The sequence below is a fragment of the Equus przewalskii genome, chromosome 5 (genome assembly GCF_037783145.1).
Source record: "Equus przewalskii isolate Varuska chromosome 5, EquPr2, whole genome shotgun sequence".
Lineage (NCBI taxonomy): Eukaryota > Metazoa > Chordata > Mammalia > Perissodactyla > Equidae > Equus > Equus przewalskii.
Genome location: NC_091835.1, coordinates 42,793,093 through 42,814,951, shown reverse-complemented (window position 1 = coordinate 42,814,951; position 21,859 = coordinate 42,793,093). Strand labels below are relative to the sequence as shown.

The 21,859-nt window shown below is 41.9% G+C and overlaps 1 long non-coding RNA gene across 1 annotated transcript in view; it reads left to right on the top strand.

Annotated features, from left to right (window-relative positions):
- Window positions 1-21,859, top strand: part of LOC139083690 (uncharacterized) — a 40,565-nt gene that overhangs the window by 16,159 nt on the left and 2,547 nt on the right. The window lies entirely within an intron of this gene.

The window sequence follows — 21,859 nt, the reverse complement described above, 5'->3', positions numbered from 1 at the left end:
TTGAAATACATTTTTTTGGAAGTAACTATCTATTCTTGAAATCACAGCTATCCACTGTCCGTCCTCAAACTAACTAGATATTAAATGGCTCAGCAGAGATGAAGTCAGACCAAGAGGAAGTTATAGTTTAATTCACCAAACTTCAGGTGCTATTCAATTACGAGCTCCCTGTAACTTACCATGCCTCAGACCTCATTTTAGGTCCAACTTAATTATAGAATCTCAGTAATGCAGGGGGCCTTCATTTATCTGAGGCTTGCTTGCTCCTACTTGTAATTTTCGTGCTCCTTTTAACACAAATACTAAAAGGCAGGTCTATGTTATTTCCACTGAAAAGAATTCCGTTTCCTCAAAGCCCGCCTGTTTTAGTGTGCTGTTATACTCAGTTATCCTTCCCCCTTCCCTTTTCATTCTGTTGTGTATAGTGCCTGGCATATAGCAGTTGTCCAATAAGTGTTTGCTAAATGAATTAAGGAATATGAAAGTAATTGTCATGCCAGATCAAAATCAGATCTTTCCCACTGTTGCATTTCCAGCGTTTTCCTCTGAACTGCTAAACACTGCAAGTGGGTATGATTCATTTGGGCTGATATGACCCATTCTAAATCTACGCTATTAAATCCAGCTGGGTCATCATTGCTATTGAACAATCTTTTCAGTCAAGTCTTGTTGCCTTCCTAGAGCATTCATCATAGTAGTTTATCCCAAGCACTGTAACTCCTCAAAACCCTAACACCACACTGACCTTCCTTACTTTCAGCAGCAAACCTTTTGAGAAAATTGTCACTAGCAGCACTGCCAACTTTCTCCCTTGTGGGGTGGTTATACAGGGTGATATATGGGTGGGTGGTTGTATACATATCTTATTTTGCCTTCTTATTGTAAACTTCTTGAGGCCACGGTTCATCTTTTACTATCTTCTACCTCAGCCTGCTTCATAGCCCATTAGACATAGAACAGTGGTTTTCCGATATGTCGAGGTCATCCATTCTGGTTATTGTGGCGTAATAAATCACCACAAAGTTAGTGTGTAAAACAACCATCTTATTATCTGTGAGCCGGGGATTTGAGAACGGTACAATGAGCATAATTTATCTCTGCTTCATGATATCTGAGGGTCTTAGCTGGGAAGACTCAGAGGATAAGGGATCATTGGAAAACTCATTTATTCATATGTTAGATATAGGGTAGGAGGATCAAAGACAAGTACTGCCACTGGGAACACTTACATGTGGCTTGGCTTTCTCATAGCATGGTGGACTCAAAATTGTCAGACTTCTTAAATGATTGGTGGTTCAAACCTTTGAGTGTGAGTGTTCCAGTAAGCAAGATAGAAGCTGAATTTCCTTTTATCCTGGCTTTCATATCTGTTGCACTCTATCGACTGTTGAAATAGTCACAAATCTTGCCCATCTTCCAGGGGAGAAGGGCCGCAGACCCTATCTTTCAATGAGAGGAATGTCAAAAATCAAATTGCAAGAAGGGCATGTGGAACAGTGGATATTGTTGCAACCGCCTGAGGAAAATACAATCCGCCACATTACCCCCTACATTTTCTCTTTGTTGCCTTCAAAAATCCCGTTTGGTCTCAAAGGCAGAAATGTACCTCCTCTTTTCCAAGGCTAATACCTTCACCTCTACTCTCACCACCTTACTGGCCCTTGTTTCATCAGTGCTGCTTCTTTTGTGTTTTTCTTCTCTGCTTTTCCATTTGCCCATATTCCCTTCTGTCTAAAACACGACCATTGTCCTTTATCATAAACATCCCCCTGCCCAAATTCTTTCATTGATGCTATTTTCCCTTTAATTACTCTCCCGTCATTTTCTTTCTCATTCAAAACATATTCCTGTATCATATTTGCACATTATTCTCTCATCTTTAACCTTGCATTTTGGCTTCTTTCCTCTGAAGTTTCTCCAAAGGCTGCTAACATATTCCTAATTACCAAACTCCATACAGTCTTTTTGCAGTTTTCATGCCCTGTAACATCTCTGCATTATTTTATACTAATGCCATATGTGTACCTACATAATCGATCTAATTAACTGAGAACACTGAACAAGCTTTATTTTTTTCCTACCCCTGCTCTTACACTCAAGATATTCTCTTTACCAAAAATGCTTTTCCATTATCTCTACCTTTCAAATTTTTTCCATCCTTTATGCTGTGACCCCAGATGCCTCTTCCTCCACAGAGTCTCTCCCAAACACCCAGTCTCCTGCTTCTGACTTTCTTTAGAATTCATTTTCTGTCATTTATTGAAAAGCACATTAGGCATATGTTAGAATCCTTTTGATTCCGTCACTGTATGACCTTGAACAAGACGCTTAATTTATCTGGGCCTCAGTTTCTCTCATCATACAAATCTTAATTTAAACAATGTTACAAATTTTATACGTTTGTTGTAGCCAATATCATTTAAAAATTTACTTTATATGAATAATATTTCCCACTCCTCCCCAATTCTGCTTGTGTTAAGACTTTGCCTCAGATTCCTAAAAATATTTCTATATCTATTTTCGTTAAAAATAAAACAGGAGGGGTTGGCCCAGTGGCATAGTGGTTAAGTTTGTGTGCTTGGCTTTGGCGGCCTGGGCTTCATGGTTTTGGGTCCCAGGTGCAGACCTAAACACCACTCATCAAGCCATGCTGTGGTGGCGTCCCACATATAAAATAAAGGAAGACTGGCACAGCTACAATCTTCTTCAAGCAAAAAGAGGAAGATTGGCAAAAGATGTTAGCTCAGGGTCAATCTTCCTCTCAAAAAATAAATAAATCAAATCAAATAAATAAAAAAAGATACTTCTATATTCATGTAACACATACATATGAACACATGTGATATACACATTCACATAAACATTTTCCCAATCTTCCTTTTTTTCCCCTCCCCAAAGCCCCAGTACATAGTTGTACATCCTAGTTGTAAGTCATTCTAGTTCTTCTATGTGGGATGCCACTACAGCATGGCTTGATGAGCTGTGTGTAGGTCTGCACCCAGGATCCAAACTGGCAAACCCAAGGCCACCAAAGCGGAACGCATGAACTTAATTACTCAGCTATGGGGAGGCCCCGGTATGTGACATTTTGAGAGTGGATTCTCTTACTCAGCATGATAGTGTCTACATATACAGTGTCTCTGTACTATACAGGGCCCCGCTGCTCACTCTTCACACCAGAAAGAGAGAGCTTCTCTTGAAGCTCTTGCTGTCTGTGCTGAGTCCACAGCTCTGGGATTTGGGTTGCTTCTCAGTACAGGCTGGGAGATGACGAAGGAAACAAATAAACACCTGGGAAATTCATCACCGGATCATTCATAATTCAAGTTCTCTTTCCTCAATCTTCCTGCTGCTGTTCACTTTTCAGAGTCTTCAGATAACTTCTTCATGCATTTCTTAAGGTTTCGGTTATATTCAGTCTAGCCTTGCAGATAAAATACAAGACATCCTGTATAATTTTTTAGTATAAGTTTATCTCAAATATTGCACGGGACATACCTATACTAAAAAAATTCCTTGTTTATTTGAACATCAAATACAAATAGATATTCCATACCTTTATTTGCTAAATCTGGCAATCCTAATTTAATGGGAACAGCGAGGAGTGTGCTTACTCCATCTTACCCTGAACGGAACTTGGCCTCATTATTTTGAACAGTTGCCTACCATCCCCTTGTATGGAGGAACATAATATGTTTAGCCACTCCACTACTGAGGGACATTTAAGCAGTTTCTAGTTTTCTCCTCTCTCAAATAATGCCACAGTGGCATTCATTTAGATTTATCTTTGGACATTTTGAGTCTCAGTTTCTTTATCTATGCCAAATAGGGAAGGGCAACTGCCTATCTCAAAGGGTTGTTGTGAGAATCAAATGATATAATGAGTGTGAATATGCTTCGTAAGCTGTTAAAGACTATAGAAATAATTTCTCAGCACTTTTCTTGTACTGAGTTGCAATGGACTTACAAGCATACATGTTTAGTTTCCCTAATCAACTTAAAAAAATTCCTTGAGTGGATGGATTTTGTCTTATACAGCTTTGTAATCACTTCTATCAAGTTCTATCACAGTACTTTGTTTTTAAATGACTCTAAAGAAATAATAATTGAATAAGAGAATAAAATTTGCCTATATCTTCTAACATTCTCTCTCTCCTCTTTTAGATATAGCTCATTAATTATATTTATCTTAGTTCTTTTTCCCAAATTGGCTATTTTTTAAAACCAATTTCCTAAAATCATTCATCTTCAGCTTTTTACACGTATTTTTGCCAAGTTTCCCAGTGATTCAGATGATCAATCAGGCCCATGAACCCCTGATCTAATACCCTGTCCCACTAATGCAGGCACTGGTATTTATTTACTGCATCACAGACGGGGGGGTCATCTGATCTTGCTTCAGTCCAGGTAGGGAACTCACTCCTCCAGGATTCTCGTGGTTGCAAGTTTCAGAAAACTCAAATAAGCTTAAGCCATAAAGGTGAGTAAACATGACTGAAAAATCCAGAGGTAGTACCAGCTTGATCTACTGGCTCAAATGTTGTCACTGAGGTGGTAGCATTGCTCTGCCTTCCTAGGTAAAAGCTTCATACATAGGGGTTCCCTGCCACTCTAGATTTTCCTTCCAGATTGCAAAATGGCTGCCGCAGTTCTAGATCTTGCATCTTCAAACTATACATTCTAGGGGGGAAAATCTCTGTAAGTAGCTCTTGAAGAAAAGAATTTTCTTCTTCCCGGAAGTTCCAGCAAGCATCTCATTGGCTCTGATTCCTAATCAAATCACTATGGCCAGGGAAATGGGATATGCTGATTGGCTTAATTCACAGCAGCCCATGGTTTGGGAGGGTCTAGTTCTTCCAAACTCTGGGTGAGGATGAGAAAATGATTTTTCAGAGGAAATTCAGAATGCTTTTAAAGGAAGTGGAAAGGATGCTGGGGAGCCAAAAAATGCCAAATGTTGTCTACAGGAACCTTCTATGTTTCAGTTTCATTTCATCTATCTACTGAAAGCATCTTATTTTTTCTCGTCTCTATTACTTTATTTCTCTGCATCACTACCAACTCTGCTTGATACAAGTCTGCTCAATGGTAGTTCTATTTAATGAAAATGTTTTTCTGAGAGTCAAGCAATTTCCTTTTAGACACAGATGAATTGAAATTAATCATTTACAAAGAGAAGAAAATCTCTTTAACCATCTCCATTGAAAATCTCTTACCATTACACACCTCTGCATTCAATACAAAGTGAAAATACCAACTTCCTTATCCAAAGGCAGGCTTAACATATGGTTGCAGGTGGGTTCTCACTTTTAAATTGAAGTTAATTATAATAATTTGCCTGGGCAAGAATTATCCTAAACGGAATAGGAAGAAGATAACAGTTTTCATTAAAATGAGAATCAACTGGGCAACTGAAAGCAGCTGCCATGGATGGGGGCAGACAAAAAAAATCATAGACTCAAGAAAGTCCACAGCCAGGAAGAAGGGAATGTGTTCTTTCCCTCCTTGGTTCTCTTACCAATGTCTTTAAAAAATAATTTAAAACAAACAAATAAAGAAGCAGCAGCAGTAGGGTTTGCAGACCAGCGAGAGCATAACCTATTGCGCTTTCTAAGCTGTTCCCCTGCCTGAGGCAAAGGGAGAGTGAGCTACTGGTAAGAGATGCGAATTAAAGGCATGAGGGTTTTAAGAGTAACCGCTGATTTCTTCCCTTTACTCCATTTTTGTTGTTCACTAGACCATCTAAGATGACAGCCCAACTCCTTCTGTTTATAAACAGAAAATGTCTTTTGATCTGGCAAGCAACAGACAAGTATGGATAAATCAGACCTGAGAGTGTGTTCACAGAACCAGACCAGACAGTGGCTCTTGCTTCCAATAGAATGCAGGTCAAGTGCTTCCAGGTGTTGTTCTCTGGTTACTGCACAACTATGACATCTTTGCCAGTCCGCTCCCCACCAAATTAATCTCCTTGCATAATATCCAGTGATCTAACCATCTAGTACCTCTGCCTCTCTTGTCTTTTCCATCTTCTTCGTGCCTCACTCTCATCTGCCATCAGGTTCTCTCAGTGCCCACCTCTCATGCATGGTCTCATCCCCCATATTCTCATTCTCTCACTTTAGCTCACCCTTCTTCTATCACTCTAGAACTTTCTCTTTCCCTTACTGCCCTTCTTTTTGGGGTCACAATCATATTTGAACTTTGGCAAAGGGAAAAATCACTCTGAAAAACATCAATGATTCTGATGGAAACAGCTATGTCCTCTGAGTTGGGAATGAATGTTGTGAATGGTGCTTGTTGTAAAAAAGGCAAGTAGAAGGGAAGAGTTCAGAAACAAAATCTTCTACTTTCCATAGCATTTTCCAAAGCATTTTCATTCCTTTTACCTATCTGTTTCACCAAAAATGTAGCTAAGAGATTTCCGAATAAGTATGAGCTAAAACTCCCTCTGAAGTGGAAAACTTTCAATGAGTGTTGACATTAGTCTTGTAGTTTCCATCTCTACTGTGGGAGTTTTAAATGATTTATTGAAGTGCAAAAGGAAATTAATCCAAACATCAAATTGGTTGGAGTCATTTATAGTATTTTGTTGTTTATCAGATAATTAATTAGGTGTACTTCTTGATCTGTAGTCCCTGGTCACCCTTTCTATTCATTTCTGCTCCCCCTCCATCAAAATTTTACAGACTATATTAATCAAGGTCCGAGTAGGAAATATATGACACCCTCAAATTAGGAACACTAGAGAAGAGTTTAGTAAAAGGACTATTTACAAAAGTGGGGAGAGGTATAGAGGAACCATGATGGATGGTCCAGGAGCCATGGGCTCCCTTACCAGCCCCAGGCCTGCAGGTGAAAGAGGAGAGAGCAGTTACTGGAACTTTCAGAGAGAGAGTCATGAAGAGAGAACTTCTTTGACAGGTGTTGTGACCTTTGGTTGAAGGACACAGCTTCCTCCCTACTCTCCTTTTCTTTTCTGATCTCCCACCAGGTCTCTCCACTGGTTGAACCCAACCAGAATCTGGAGGATAAAGGAGCCTGTTGATGCAGTCCATACCTTTAGTCTCTCAGCAGAGAGATTAGGATGGAGAACGGTAGAGAGTGGATCAGGAGGGGCACACAGAAGAGATATGACATTCAGGTACACCCTTTGTGAGAGGAAGACCAACTGTAAATATAGAAAAATAGTACAGAAAGTTTACTTAAATTTATCGGGATAACATTACATGAGTTAGGAACTGATCTGAGATAGAAATACAAGATTCTTTCATCTTGGTCTTTGATCTTAATTTTTAACTTTAGACCTATGTAATTTTTGCAAGCCTATTTATACCAATGGGTAAATAAAGCTTTAAAATATGTGCCAATATTTTAGGTCCATCTCGGAATGCTACATTAGAGGGGAAAAACCTTAAGCATACTCATGATTAAATCTTCTATGTGTTGGTAGTGAATAATTTTAATAAATGAATATAAGTGCTTATGTTTTATGAAGAGATGCTGTAGAGGACCTCTGTTGATTTTAGGCCTCCTTTCTGTCTTCTTTTAGAAATAATTCCTTGAATTTTTATTGGGAACGCACTCATCCTCTCTTAGCATTTGTGGATGTGAGTTGACTTGGCCAAAGGGTATACTCAATCCCCTTAGCCACAGGGTTGTGATCAAGGATGAGCACCTGCAACAAGATAGACCAACATTTATTCTTAAAACTCCCCTTGAACTCTGGAGAGCACAGGATGGAAGTTGCTTACAACCATTTCTCAAGTGGACCACGTGGCCGCTGAAAATGAAAGCAACATCAAAGAGAGCAAAACCCAGGTGTGGAGAGAGAAAAGGCTCTGGTGACAGAGTTTGAACCCTTGGCTTAGTCTATGCCAGAGGCCAGCTCTAGTCCTGTTGCAGAAGCTAGCAAGTCCCTTTTTACTCAAGCTAGTTTGAGTTGAATCTTCTGTCACTTGGAACCAAAAAGCTGTTAAACTGATACGAATGTTTTCTAGTCAAGTTACCTGTATAAGACTTTTCCTTAAAGGCAAAACTATTTTCCCACTGAGTTCCATTATAAAGTTCCCTCTGAAAAAAGTATTTCCACAGACTGTTGGAAATGAGATCAGTAACACTACATCGCAGGACCGCGTAGTCTGTCAGCAAGCATGCCGTGTTTTCCCAAGAATGGGGATATCTGCCCTTAGTCCTGTGCTTGCACTTTGATTTCGTTCTCATCTTTCTTTGGACTGAAGACTTTCAATGGTTAACAGTCTAGCTCCATCCGTAGATATTGCCATGCACATTAGCATTCAGAGCATCACATAAAGTAGAGCAAATTTGTTCCTTGCTTCATTGATCCTGTAAGATCAGCCTTTGGTATAGTTTATATGAATGAACGTTGTTTCCATACACACATTTAGTGAGTCTGAACCTAGTCTCTTTGTATCTCAAGGGCAAGAGAAGGAAGGAGAGACTGAGTTTTGTAGAGCTGTGGAGGTCACTCTTGGAGCCATTCTGCTTTCTTGGATGATGGTAAGAGTAGTGATTAAAAGTTGGACCTGAGTGTCAGCTTCTCAGTGTTCTGATCTGGAGAGAGGGAGGAGAGTAGCTCTGCTATAAGACTCGGCGGAGACTCAGCTTGGGAGAGAGTCCCCGGCTGAGCAGATCCCCAAGGGAAGGTGCTCCAGGTGTGTGGGGAAGGCTGTAGCCACTATTTTCTTTCTGGCTTACTAGGGCAGTTCTGGTCCCGTCAGTAGCCCTGGGGTCCTGTTCTTTGTGATGGATGTGTAGGTCAGTGCAGGCAGTGGGACATGATTCTTTCTTTCATCAAAGGACTGAAAGTGGAAGAGTGAGTTATCTTCTTTCCGTATCTACAGTAGCACAATGATTTGGCTCTAGAGTCAAAGAGACCTGGTTCCAATTCTAGCTCCATCTTTACAAGCTGTATGGCTTCCATAAGAAGGAAACAATAATAGTACCTACCTCAAAGGTTGTTGTGATAATTAAATGGGATAATTCTCATTAGAGCAATTAACATAGTACCTGGTACATTATAAATCTTCATTAAATGTTAATTTGAAAGGGAGAATGGGAGAAAGGGAGAACACTATATGAGATTTTTAAAAAGCAAAAAATCTTTCTATAATCAACTTCCATTTGCCCATGGGCCTCCCAGCAGCTACTTAGCTATCTCCAAGTTTCCTTGTCACACTGTTGAAAAATGACTGTAGATCACATTGCATTTCAAATAATCTAAGAACTGTGCAGCCAGCTCAGGATCTGAAATTATCTTTGCTTTTATATTGTTCATGCTAGTTGCTCTTCAAGTACGATTATAATCAGAAAGCTAGCACTAAAAATAGTACCAATTCTCATTTTTTCTCTCAGTGTTATCTGCTGCCATAGTGTTTCCCAGGCATGTTTATTTACTTGATTCACAACAGTGAATCTTTTCTCTTATTAGCCTGACAGCAAGAGTTGGATTCCACAGCAACGCTCCTTTCAGCTGGTAAAATCGTTATTGCTGGTGAAGCGCAGGAGGCCCGGGCTGCTGTTTCCCCTTGAGAAACTCAGTGAAAGTGTATGTCATGGTGAGAGTTGTCGGAACATTTTGCTGCGGAAGAAAGAGAGGACCAGAGGAGAACGTTCCCTTTGACAAGTTCAGGATTCTTTTCCCTCTGAACAGAATGACAATTTAGCCTTCAGATTTTTCCTCGCTCCCTTTTGGCCGCTTATTTGTGCTTTGTATGGAAAGGGGGATTTAGTGGTAGGTAGAGAGGCCTAGTGACAGCTCCCGGCCCCTCTCGCCTCCTCTCCCATGTCTCATACTCACAACCCGGCAGTAAACGAGGGGAGTAACTTGAGAATTCTGTTTATAATCTTTTTGATTATTACATGCCAAGATGTTGACCAGTCAGGTAAATCAAAATACTGTAACATTGAAAGCATTTTACCCCGGGGCATTTGCCCCTAAAATGTCTCTAACTTGTCCATCACAAACCTGAAGAGTTAGACTGAGATGATTTGGGGGCTTAGTGGGGTTATTAGGTGAGCACCAATTGCTGCTAATTCTGTAATTGTTCGCTTCTTCCCCTCTCCCTCTCTAACATTCCTCCTCCATTAAAAAGAAATCTTGATCCAACCCTGAGAAGAAGCAACAGGCAGCCTGAGGACACAGCTCTGTAATCTGTGAGCTCCAAATGCTGGCTGTGAAGCTGGAAGGTTTGCAGCCAAAGCCGCCGGGGAAGCAGCATCTGAAACAAGCTCCGAGAGTCTGGGGGTGGGAGGGAGGGAGAGGGAAGAATATGAGGCGGGGAAGGAAGGGATAGAAAGTGAACAAACTCAAAACAGGATTTGAAGCAAAAAAAAAAAAAAAAAAAAGGCAAAGCCAACCAAATCAATATTCCAGTTCCTTCAGTTTTGGGAAAGAACGGCATGCTGAGATGGGCCTGCTGCTGCTGGAGGAAGCGGGAGACGTGGAGAGAGTCCAGCCCCAGCACAGCCCATCGCTAGCTGCGGGGGGCTCCAACAAGGCTCTGGGCTGTTCTTCCCGCATACGTAAAATGGAGGATGCGTACAGCTGCCCGAGCATCTCCTAGGGTTGAGGAGAGGCTGAAGCTATATGAGAATTCATGAAACCACTTAAAAAACGGAAAAGGCTAATACCCAATGTAACACATTATTATCAGTTCCCTTCCAGAGAATGTGTCTCCAACACACCTCAAGCTCCTCTGTTTCTTCCCTTCCTCAGAAAGTGTGATGCTTACTCTAAGGCATCCAAGGCTCTGCACAGAATCTTCCATGGTCAAGTCACATGCCATCTCATTCTTAGTGAAGAAGTGAAGACACAGACCCTGCTCTGCCACTAATTCCCAGAGATTAAAACAGTATTGGGCAGTTGGTTGGGTCTTGCCTCCAGCCAGGCTTTTCTACTGGGGATTACTATCCAATTGGCAAGCTCTCTCTGGCCGATCTCCAGGTATGACTTGTAAGGTGGTCACCACTTCCTGCCATGTATGGGGTGAGGAAGGGAGTCTGTGGAAGGACACGGCTAGTGAGCTGTGGAGCTCTGTGGTCCCTAGAGGCCTCCAAGTGACTTCGATTGTAGCTGTAATTCAAACCATTTCCTGCAGTTTGAGGAGAGGGTGGGAATCCTCAGCATCCATACCACCCAGACTTAGCCAGACCACGTTGCTGCCAAATGTTTGGGAAGTCCATCATTTTTACCCTGGAGCTTGGTAAAATTCTGGGGCTAAGCTTCTACATTGATCTTACGCAAATTGAGGATTAGAGCAGAGATTTTTCAGAATGTTCCTTGGTCTGACTACTCAGGCATGACTTGGGGAAGCCTTGGAACTCCCTGGGAGATTTTGTTCTTTATGGCATGCCGGGACAGTGAGATACAGCACCTCTGACTTGATCCCTTTTCACCAATCGTGGCAAGAGAGCAATATATGCATCATAATCACTCGTTAGTGACAGACTTCCCTCATTGTTTTAATGTCTAAGCTCTTCATTTACTCACACAACAATTTATTGAGTGCCTATTAATGCATAGCACCACAAAACCAACAGCTATTTATTAGATATCTTGAGGACTACATGCTCTCAAGGGATTTTCATTGTTGTGCCTGAGACATATGAGATATTTCTATAAAATATGGTATGGGACATCTCTCAGTGCCCAATGAGTGGTAGAGAAAATAAGTGCTATAGGACCTCAGAAGATGAGGAGATCCACGCGTGCTAGCGTGGTTTAGGAAGAGTTCACAGAGAAGAGGGGATGGAAATTGGGCTTTGAATCTGTATGAGTAGGACTTGAAAGGCATAGAGAAAGCGAAGGATGTACCACATGGGGGACGCAGAGGCAGGCTTGCACAGGATGGAGATTGACCCCAGAGCAGAATGGGAGTTCAGTATAGTGGTTAAGACCATGGGCTTTGGAGTCAGTCTGATACCCACTATCTGTGTGACCTTGGGAAAGTTAGTGATCACCTCTTAGCATCATTTTTCTCTCTTATAAAATGATGCTAATTCTAGCCTTGAATGGTTGTCATGAGGAGTAAATGAGATAACAGATATAAAAATCCTTAGCACATTGCCTGGCACATAGTCAACCCTCAATAAATGGTAGTAATTATTAGTAATCCCAATAATAACAGTTGAGTTGTGGAATTTATCTTTTTTCTGGGGAAAATGGGAAGCTGCTGAAGATATTTGTATGGGGGTGTGACATGGCCAAAGCAGTCATCTCGGAAGGTGAGTGAGGCAGTGATGTGAAGAATTTGTGGAGAAAAAGAGGCTAGATGTGGGTATTCCAACTAGAAAACAACTTTAATCATTCAGCCATCAAGTAATGACCTTAGTCTTGGTGGAGGCAAGGAAGGGTTGGAAAGAAAAGACATTTACACTAATTTTCACGATTGGATGTAGGGGATAAAAGACTGGAAAGTTTCCAAGATCAGAGTGTAAGCTTATTGAGGACAGGAACTGTATTTTAATTCTCTTCAGCCCTAGTTCTTAGCACATTGCCTGGTATACTACAGCCACCAGTAAATGTTTTTGAATAAATGAATGAGTAAAGGAGTGAGTGAATGAATGAATAAATGAAAGAAAAATGATTCTTAGGTCATGAACACAGGTTGTTGAAACAGTGGAAATTGCCACTGACCAAATTCACTCCTTTCTTGGAATATTTCTGGTATCAATGTACTCTTTGCCCGTGATACTTAGGCAAAAACATTTATGTACTTTATACACAAGGTTCTGATATCAGTATGCAATTGCTCCTTTCTAAGGAAATGGTTCAACTTTAATGAGTGTGGCTAAAGGGAGGGTTTTAGATTAAGGAATTTTTGTTAGATTTTGTTTTTTTAACTTGAATAGAGATTTTACATAAGCAGGGTGTTCTTTTTAGAATCACTAAAACTCAAACCTATGCAAGTTTTTATTCAGTTTCACGAAATTTCTTGTAAACTTTAAGATTTATAGAGCGGGATTAAGAGGCCATCTCCATTTTTACATTTGTGTAATTCTGATCCTTTTCTCCTTTTTCTGTTTCACAAGAAATTGGAATAAATTGATTTGTTTCTTTAGGCCAATAACTTTTGTGGAAAACTCAACTCTCTGGTTTCTGAAAATGGAGGAAGAAATTCTAATATGATCAGACCCAGGGATTTTGCTTCCATCCAAAGGTGAATGTTCACCATCAATCCGTAGGCCACAACCTGAAACGGTTTACTAAAAGACATCAACTTCCTTAGATTTAAATTCATTCAAAGGCCTTGTTCCTATTTTTCAGAGAGGCAAAAAGAGACCCAAGCACGATGACATCTGGCAGTGGGACACTTACTTTTATCCTTCATTGACCCTTTGCAAGACTTATGACCTTGTAAAGTTCTGTAGCCCTCATTTGCTGGACGTTTAACTAAGATCATTTTCCCTTTTCAGTAACAAAACCGAATCAATTCCCAGACTTGTCCTGAATGAAATAGATGGAATTTAGCCATGTGACTGTGTGAGCTCTTACTGAAAACAAGATGCCCTCAGGAGCTGTTCAGCAGCATTCACCTTTCCCTGTACAAATATAATAGAAAATGACTTTGTTACCTGCAGTCTTTTTTCTGAGTCCTGAATTGTGGTAATTATGTAAGATTCCAGCACTTTTAACTAAGGTTTCTCATGTTAGGATATTATAGTAATTTGTAGAGGAGTATAGATTTTTGATGTCATGGGGAACAACGTTATATAATGGCCAAAGCTACCCTGGTGGGCAGTGGAGAAAAGACCTTGTACTTGGTGCCACAGACCACCAAATACCCAGCTTCCTGAGAAATCATTTATAGGAACCATCATCTGTACTTTCTTCCTCCTACTGCCACCACCAATGCTGATCCTGACAGCACAGAGTTGATGCCCACGTGATGAGTGCGTGGGGCAGTAGGGACAGGCGAGCTTTCATCAGTGAAATCGTTATTGACAGAGACTTGCTTCTATCTGATGTTAGCACTGATCTGGGCAGTAGTGGAACCATGAAGAAATTTAAGGTACTGGCTTCCCTGATCTACTGTAAAATGAGATTATCTTCCTGGGCAGCTGCTTCCTTCTGGCCTCTGCACAATAGAAGAACAGGAAGGGGCCAGTGACCCCCGAGGAACCCTTAGGAGCCAACCTCGGGCTTCTATGCAGCCACAGCTGGGAATGGGGCCTGCATTAATTCAGGTTTTTTTAGCACCCAGGAACAAAAACCAACTCAAGTAGCTTATGTGGGAAAGGGGATTTCTTGGATGAATACTAGAATATGTCAGAGTCTAATGAAGAGTTGAACACTTACTCGTCAGGAAAGGTGGGGACCAGTGTGGCTCTGGGGACCTCAGAGTAGTAAAAGCCTTCCTTTTAGAGCCCCACTGTTAAACAGACCCAGTTCTCAAAGATTTCCAGCCTCTGGGTCTCTGTTCACTATTTCCTATTCACCATCGACAGACTCTTAATTGTCTGCCTTGTACTAGGTGTCCATTTTTAGACTAATTAGTTATGGCTACTGGGGCAGAGTCAAGGAACAGAAAGATGGCTGCCAGAAATCATGCCTCTGGAGAGCTCGAGCAGCTCTGTGAGAAGTTAATATAATACATTTATACTGCTTATTTATTAACGTCCTATTACTCTGCAACAGGCCTGGGGAATTGAGATAGCATTCCTTAAACGTGGAGGGAAACTCATCATTCTCTGAGGCATTAAAGATGCTTCAGATCTTTGGGAAATCTCCACTATTTCCACAAAATAATGAGCCACGAAACCCTTCCTCACTGGTGTATCAGTTATGTATTGCTGCATAAAAAATCACCCCCAAATTTTGTGGCTTAAAGCAACACTGTTTTTATTTGCTCATCATTGTGTGGGTCAGCGATTTGGGATGAGTTTAGCTGAGCAGTTCTTCTACTGGCATCACCTAGAGTCACCCATGGGGCTCAGTCACCTGCAGGCTTGAATGGGGGCTGGATAGTCCCAGGTGGCTTCACTCACTTACCTACCATTTGGTGTTGGCTTTGGCTGGGCCCTTTTCCCCGTGGTTCTTCCTCCTCAGGCAGGAGAGCCAGGCTCCCTCACATAGATCACCGCATTATAAGAGCTCTTGAGGCCTGAGCTTGGAAGTTCTACTATGTCACATCGCTGCATTCTACCATTCACAGCAAGTCACAAGGTCAGCCCAGACTCAAGAATAGGGGAGATAAACTCTTTCTCTCAATAGGAAGAATGGCAAAGTCATGAGCATGTGGGGATAAGAAACTATTGTAGCCATCTTTGCTAATAATCTACCATGCTTGGAACCTACTGGCATTAAAACAAAAAGAAAACATTCAAGCATTTAGAGCCAATATCCAGCCTTGGAGAAAGTTGAATGGCATGGTATCATAACGTCCCTGTGAGAAGTTAGTGGCCAAACAATGACCCTTATAATTCTGGTAATTCACAGGACAGTTGTGAATAATGCACATCCAAAAGCATACTGCGTTGAGATAAAGGGGGATTGGATCATAGACCAGTCTCACTACTGACTTTCTCTGCAAATTTTACAAAGCACTGTACCTCCAAGCCTCAGTTTCCTCATAGACCAGACAAGGAAATATGTAAATCACACGACTTTCATGAGAAAGTGTTCTGTGAGCTGTGAAAATGCTATATAAAATGAAAAGTCACTAAAAAGAACTCAAATTGTGAAGTCTTGTTTTCCTCCTCTCCTCCAGTTATGTGGTTTAAAACAAGGAATGATCTCAGGCTTAGGTTGCTACAAAAGATATGTTTTTATGAACATTTTCTTTCATCTAAATGCTTTTTGATGATTTGCCAGTGAATGTAGTGCAATCTATGGTCTTTCTAAGTGTACAAAAATGTGTGAAATTAAAACACCCAAGAGGAAAGTAATTGGATGTATCCATTTGGGGAAAAAAGGAAAGCGTGTGGAAAAGAAAATGAGCTTAAAAGCATAAGAAAGACTGTGTCTTTTAGACTGTGTAAGAATAATTAGGTGAGATTCCTCTGTGTGGACAGTTTTAAGAGAAAATGATCTGAAGTGGTAGAGTGTGTGCCAAGCTAGGTATGAGGGCTGAGCACACAGTTAACTTTGAAGGAGGAAAACAAAAGAACTTTTCTAAAGCACAGCAATTTCCTTGGGGAGTGGGTCATGATGAATATAAAAACACAAGGTTTTAGTGTTTCCAGAGAAAAAGGTGGTATGGGCAGGATGAGTGAGGACATAGGAGAGCCTCGTGAGGTCATTTCAGCACGTACGTGAGAAGGTGAATACATTCTTCAGGATTTCGCAACCTCCATTCGTCCCTTAGCGCATCTGGGATGCACTTCACCTTGTCCCCTTAGTCCTTCTGACTCCAGCACGCTTCCATGTCTCCTTGCCAGCCAAACACACTGTACATCCATTTGTGCTGCTTTCTCAGTGTCTATGTACACCCAGAAATGGAGGCAAGGTTTTCACTCCTTAGGACAATTCTCAACCATTGGACGTAGGAACTGGTGGAAAAAGGAATGCCCCAGCCTCCCAATGCTCTAGCACAGGGGCTGACAAACTTCAGCTCGTGGGCCAAATGCAGCCCATCTGTGTTTGTAAATAAGTTTTATTGGAACACAAGCATGCTTGTTCATTTACATATTGTCCGTGGCTACTTTCGTGCTACAACGGTAGAGTTAAGTAGGTACAACAGAGACTGCACAGCCTGCAAAGAGGAAAATATTTCATATCTGACCCTTTACAGAAAATGTTTACCGGCCTCTGCTCTAGTGGCACAATTCTGAGGCACATTCTACATGGTTTCTCAGAGTGTCCCCCACAAGGGAGACCCAGTTGCCCACAGTGGTAACCAGCACATTATTGCAAACTTTAGCGGCTTTTTGCCCTTCCTTGTCTCTCTTTCCCTTCTCCTTCACTTTCGCTTCCTGGGATCACTTTCCAAATGAACCACCTGCACTTGAGACCTCATCCATTTGTAAATACTAACTAAGCTAGAACTCAGTGCTCCTCGGTAGTTCTTTGTCATGTTACACTTATGAGACTTTGCTCCATTATTTTACTTTGTGACTCATCACAAATACTATGCATAAAACCAAAACACACACACATGACCTATCACTGAAACAAATGTTTTATGAAATATCTATCTTTGCTACCAGTAACGTATGCTTGTATTTTCTATTCTATTTTACGCTTATATATTTCATTTAAAAGATAGTCTGGTCATGACCAATTAAATTGATTTCAACATAGCCCTAGAGGTCTGTTTACCAGTTTTTGAACCCATGGGTCTCTGAGTGGCCACAAGCCAAACTTGCAGGGGCATAGAGTCCACAAGGCTGTGATCAGATTGCCTGGCGAAAGGAATGCAGATTGGGTATCTGGAAGATGTGACCAGGAACTGTTGTCTGTAAAGGCAGAAATGCATAGCTCTATCCTGAGAAGAGCATGGGGAATGAAATGAGAGGATGAAGCAGTGAGGAAAGAGAAAATTGCCTTTAGGATGAAAGAGGAAGACAGAGAGGAGAAAAAACCTAGTGAGAAGGTGAAGCTGCAAAGAACCACAGAACATCCCTCCACTTTTGCCTTGCGTGAAACCGTACCCATGGGTAAAAGTAGCAAGGAATAACATTTGAATGAATGTAAGTAGGCAGTTAAGTCCTTCCTTTATTTTTAAGTCGATGTCGTCCATCAGTTACGATTTATGTTGTCTTCAGGTCTTTACCCGTGACTTCAGATGACCTCCTCCTGCTTAACTCTATACTGTCTGGATTCTTCTACCTCTCCGGTTACTCCTTCTTGGTTTCTTTTGCTGGATTCTCTTCTAGTATTTGCCCTTAAGTGTTGATGTTTTCTGGAGATCAGTCCTTTACTTTGTGGGTTTTTTCATGCCCCACACTTTCCCTAATCAATTTCGCTCACTCTCATGGTTTAATGACCATTTCTACGCTCCTGGTCTACAAAATAAATACCTTCAGCCTAAATCCCCTCACCCCCAGCTTTGTTTACCCAATAGCTTACCTAATATCTAGATCACAAATTTAGTACATTCCAAATTGAACGCATTGTCTGTAATATCCACCTACTCTCCGTCTCCTCCTGTTCCCTGTCTTGTATTCTGTCTTTTCCACCATCAGTACGGTCACCTAGACCAGAAGTCTGGGAGCCTTCCTAAACTCCTTTCTCCTCCATCCAAGTGCTCACATGTCCTAAATGTTGTTAAAGTCATTCTCCTCCTCTATTTCTACTGACACTGTCCTAATTTTGAGCTTCATCATCTCTCCTTTGTATTATTGAGATAATCCATCCATTGATCTCCCTGCCCCTGGCCTCTCCCCATTCAGTTCTTTCTTCACAAAGCCACGAGGGTCATCTTCTAAAATGCCCCAGTCGGGGTTTGGATCAGGGAAACAGAAACCACACGAAGTACTTTAAGCAGGGATAGATTTAATACTGCTAAATGGTGCTTTTAAAACATTGGAAAAATTGTAGGGCTGTAGATCAGAGAAGGTTGTCGGTGGCTCTGAAGTTTGCTAGTAGGCCTACCGTGTGATAGTAAGCTTTCCGGGGACGAGGAAGCAGCTATTGCTGCCCTGCTGAAGGACTTCAGAAAACCACTGCCGAAATTCACAGCTGTCTGTAGCACCAAAGTGGGTACTTCACACATGGCAGAACACTGAGAACAACCTCACGTCTGCTGCAGCGCCCACATTTGCCTGCCACTATCGGAGGAGTAACCGTGGCCTTTGGTTTCCTTCTGCCTTCTGAAATTTGGCAGGATTCTAAATTGGTGAACTTTAAACTGGAACGCTGCTGACAAGAGATCTGGGAAATATATTCCAAGATTTCCAACTCTTGTGGTACAGGAGTGGGAATGGCTCTGAGGACCACAGGTAATCTGGTACCCTCCCCTCCACCACTGGTGGGATCGAAATCCAAACTGCTCAACCATGACAACCCACATCCTTCACGAGCCAGTGCCTTCCTACTTCTCCAAGCACCTCTCTCCACTCCCCTTTCTTCCTCAGTGCCAACCTGATTGAATTACTTACTCGGTTTCATGACCACACTTTACAGTTTCCTGGCTCAATTCCTTTGCATATGCTGTTTCCCAGGTCTGGAAGTCCTCCTACCCTCCCACAGCAACCTTCTTGGCAAATTTATATTTTTTCTTAAGACCCCAATTTCCTCTTCTGTGAAGTTTCCTTAATTATCCCAGTAGAACTGAGCCTCTCTTGTACCAGCACTGTGCCTTGCACTTGCTTCTTTATTTAGTAGCTGCAATATTCATTTATGTGCCTGCCTCCTCTATTACACTTTGAGCTCCTTAACTTTTTCTTCTTTACCTTTATCCCACTAGTGCCCTACCTAGTGTTTGACTTATAGGAGGTGCTCCATTCACAAGGAATAAATGAGTAGGTGAAAGCTTCTATAAGGCACTGTATAAGTTACTTCTATAAGGTACTGTGCCTTGAGACATAGCATCAGTGAAATTGCTTACAAGCTGTATAAGGAACCAGACCCCTTGTAATAGAGATACCATTTGCTAAATTCTACCCCATGGAAGACAGGTTTATATAGTAGGTTCCAGCTGTGTTCTGATTTCTAGCCTACATTCCTTGTCACATGTAAGCAATTATTCAGCAGCTACCTGTAATTCCACATCCCAAATATCTTTTTAAATGGATTCTGAATTTGGAAATGGTGTAGGACCTTGGCTAGATACAATTCAGCTTAAAAAAATATATACTCATCTAAAATGCCTGCTTGCTTCGTCTGACTGTGAGATTTTAAAGAAGGAAATAGCGATGGGGCTGGGGATGGGAAAAGGGAAAGCTGGCCATCTTTTTGAACAGAGAATGAGGAGGAGTGAATTGGTTTCCTAGGAGATAAGGCTGTTCTTTATTTAAAGTTTTTCCACAGAAAGATTTCTGTACTGGTGTCTTCTTCTTAGTCATAAGGAGTTCACCATCACAGACACAGCTCAGAATGGCTTTCAATCAGCAGCTGCCAAAGGTGACCCTAATATCCTGGTCTTTGATCCTTACTTTCTCTGCTGAAGACTAATAGAGGTAACTAATTATACTAATTGCAAAAGACATTGTCGTTATTTAATCACCTCTTGCTAGGACAGGATTTAACGGTAGATCGGGTGGTAGGTCATAGGCTCATCCTCCCCCTGTATAATCTCTAGAACAGTTGCCCCACATGCTGCCTTCTAAGCTACTTCCTCCCACCAGGTTTTCTCAGATGCCCTGAAGAGAAGGGAGCACAATAATCTCTCAGCTCAAGGGCTTTAGTATCAGTAGCATCTCCCTTCCAAGGGATCCCTTAGCTTCAGAGCAATTGAAAGTAGCACCTTCTCAAAGAGCTTGTGACTCTACGTCCCTGTGTCCCTGTGAGCAGGCAGAGCCAGTTTCCTCATCACACACAGCTTTATTCGTCTTGGTCAGTTGGAGGTAATCAAGACAGTCTTAGGTCAAACCCTGCAGAAGCTAGAAGTTACGCCAGCCCCTGTTTCAGCGTTTTCCCCATTTCCAGTGATGACCACTCTTCCCCAAGGTCAAAGAAAGTCAATGCCGACAGACAGCACTGAAGTATTGCCCCGCAGCAAACACGTTTCCAAGTGTCTGTCCAGCTCACATCTCTCTTCTCTAACTGTCACCTTCCTTCTCCCTCAGCTGGGCTGCCACTATTTACCTTTGTTTTATAAGTACCTGAGTTTCTGGTATCCATTGATTCAACCAAGGTATATTTCTAACTCAATCTGGGCTAGGTAATTCTCCCCCCAGTGAGTTTAAGATGAGACCAAGAAATGCTAGTTCCCACCTGAGCTGGCTCTGTGGATGGAGATGTCAAGGGCTGTATGGTAGTCACGCAGGGGACTGGGAGACAGAGGGACAGAGAGACTGAGGAGGGGTGCCAACCTTTAGTGCAGCTTGTACAAATTCTTCAATAAATGTGTTTTGTTGTTGCTGGTATTTTATTTCAGAGTCAAAGTGAAAACTAAACATAGAGAGGGTCCTTGGAGAGAAAGGATTGTGGTTAGTACAAGCATTCCTGAACTCCTCCTCGTCTATTTTTTTGGACCTTGGATAATAAACCAGAACTTGACAGCTTCCATCTTAGAAAAAGCATAGCTTGAGCGGGATAATGTGTGGACCCTTTGTGTAGAAAATCTGGTGAGGAAGATGCACTATTTAGCTCCCTTCCCAGCCCCGGCCTCCCTAACCTGGAAAGTGGGTAATCTGCTGGTCAGCTCACCCAGGTTCGACTTGAGGTATCTATAACCCAACACTTGCCATGGGAATTGGTATTTCCTACAAATGTGGCGGGATTTCTGCAGTTTTCCCAGCTAAGAGAAACCATGATCTTTCTTTGCCTTGGGCTTTCCAGCCTTGCCCCTCACCCTAACCTCTCTGCTTACTTTCAGGTACTTATTGCCTCCTGTGCTTCCTCCAGTCTCCCAACACATCAATGACTGCAGTGATGCTAGCTATTTTGTTCTCTAATGTGAAGGCTGTGTCAGAGCCAGAGCCACTAGAAGCGTATTTCCAAGGACTGCTAAGCATATTGCCTAAGGCTTCTGTCAGGTGTGGCTTCAGGACCAGGGTCCCTTCTGCAAGAGTGTGGGTCCTCTCATCTAACCGCTATACTGTCTTCTTTTACTCCATGCTCTTCCCTCTGCCCCAAACTGCCATCTGTCCATTACTCAGAGTCTATCTGCAACTCTTTCTCTGGCTGCTCCAAATGGCTACCTTTGCTGAGTGTCTGACTTCCTGCCTGGCCTTCTTACCTTCTCCTCTCCTCTCCCTTCCCCTTTCTTTGATGCATGGTGATCAGGTAGAA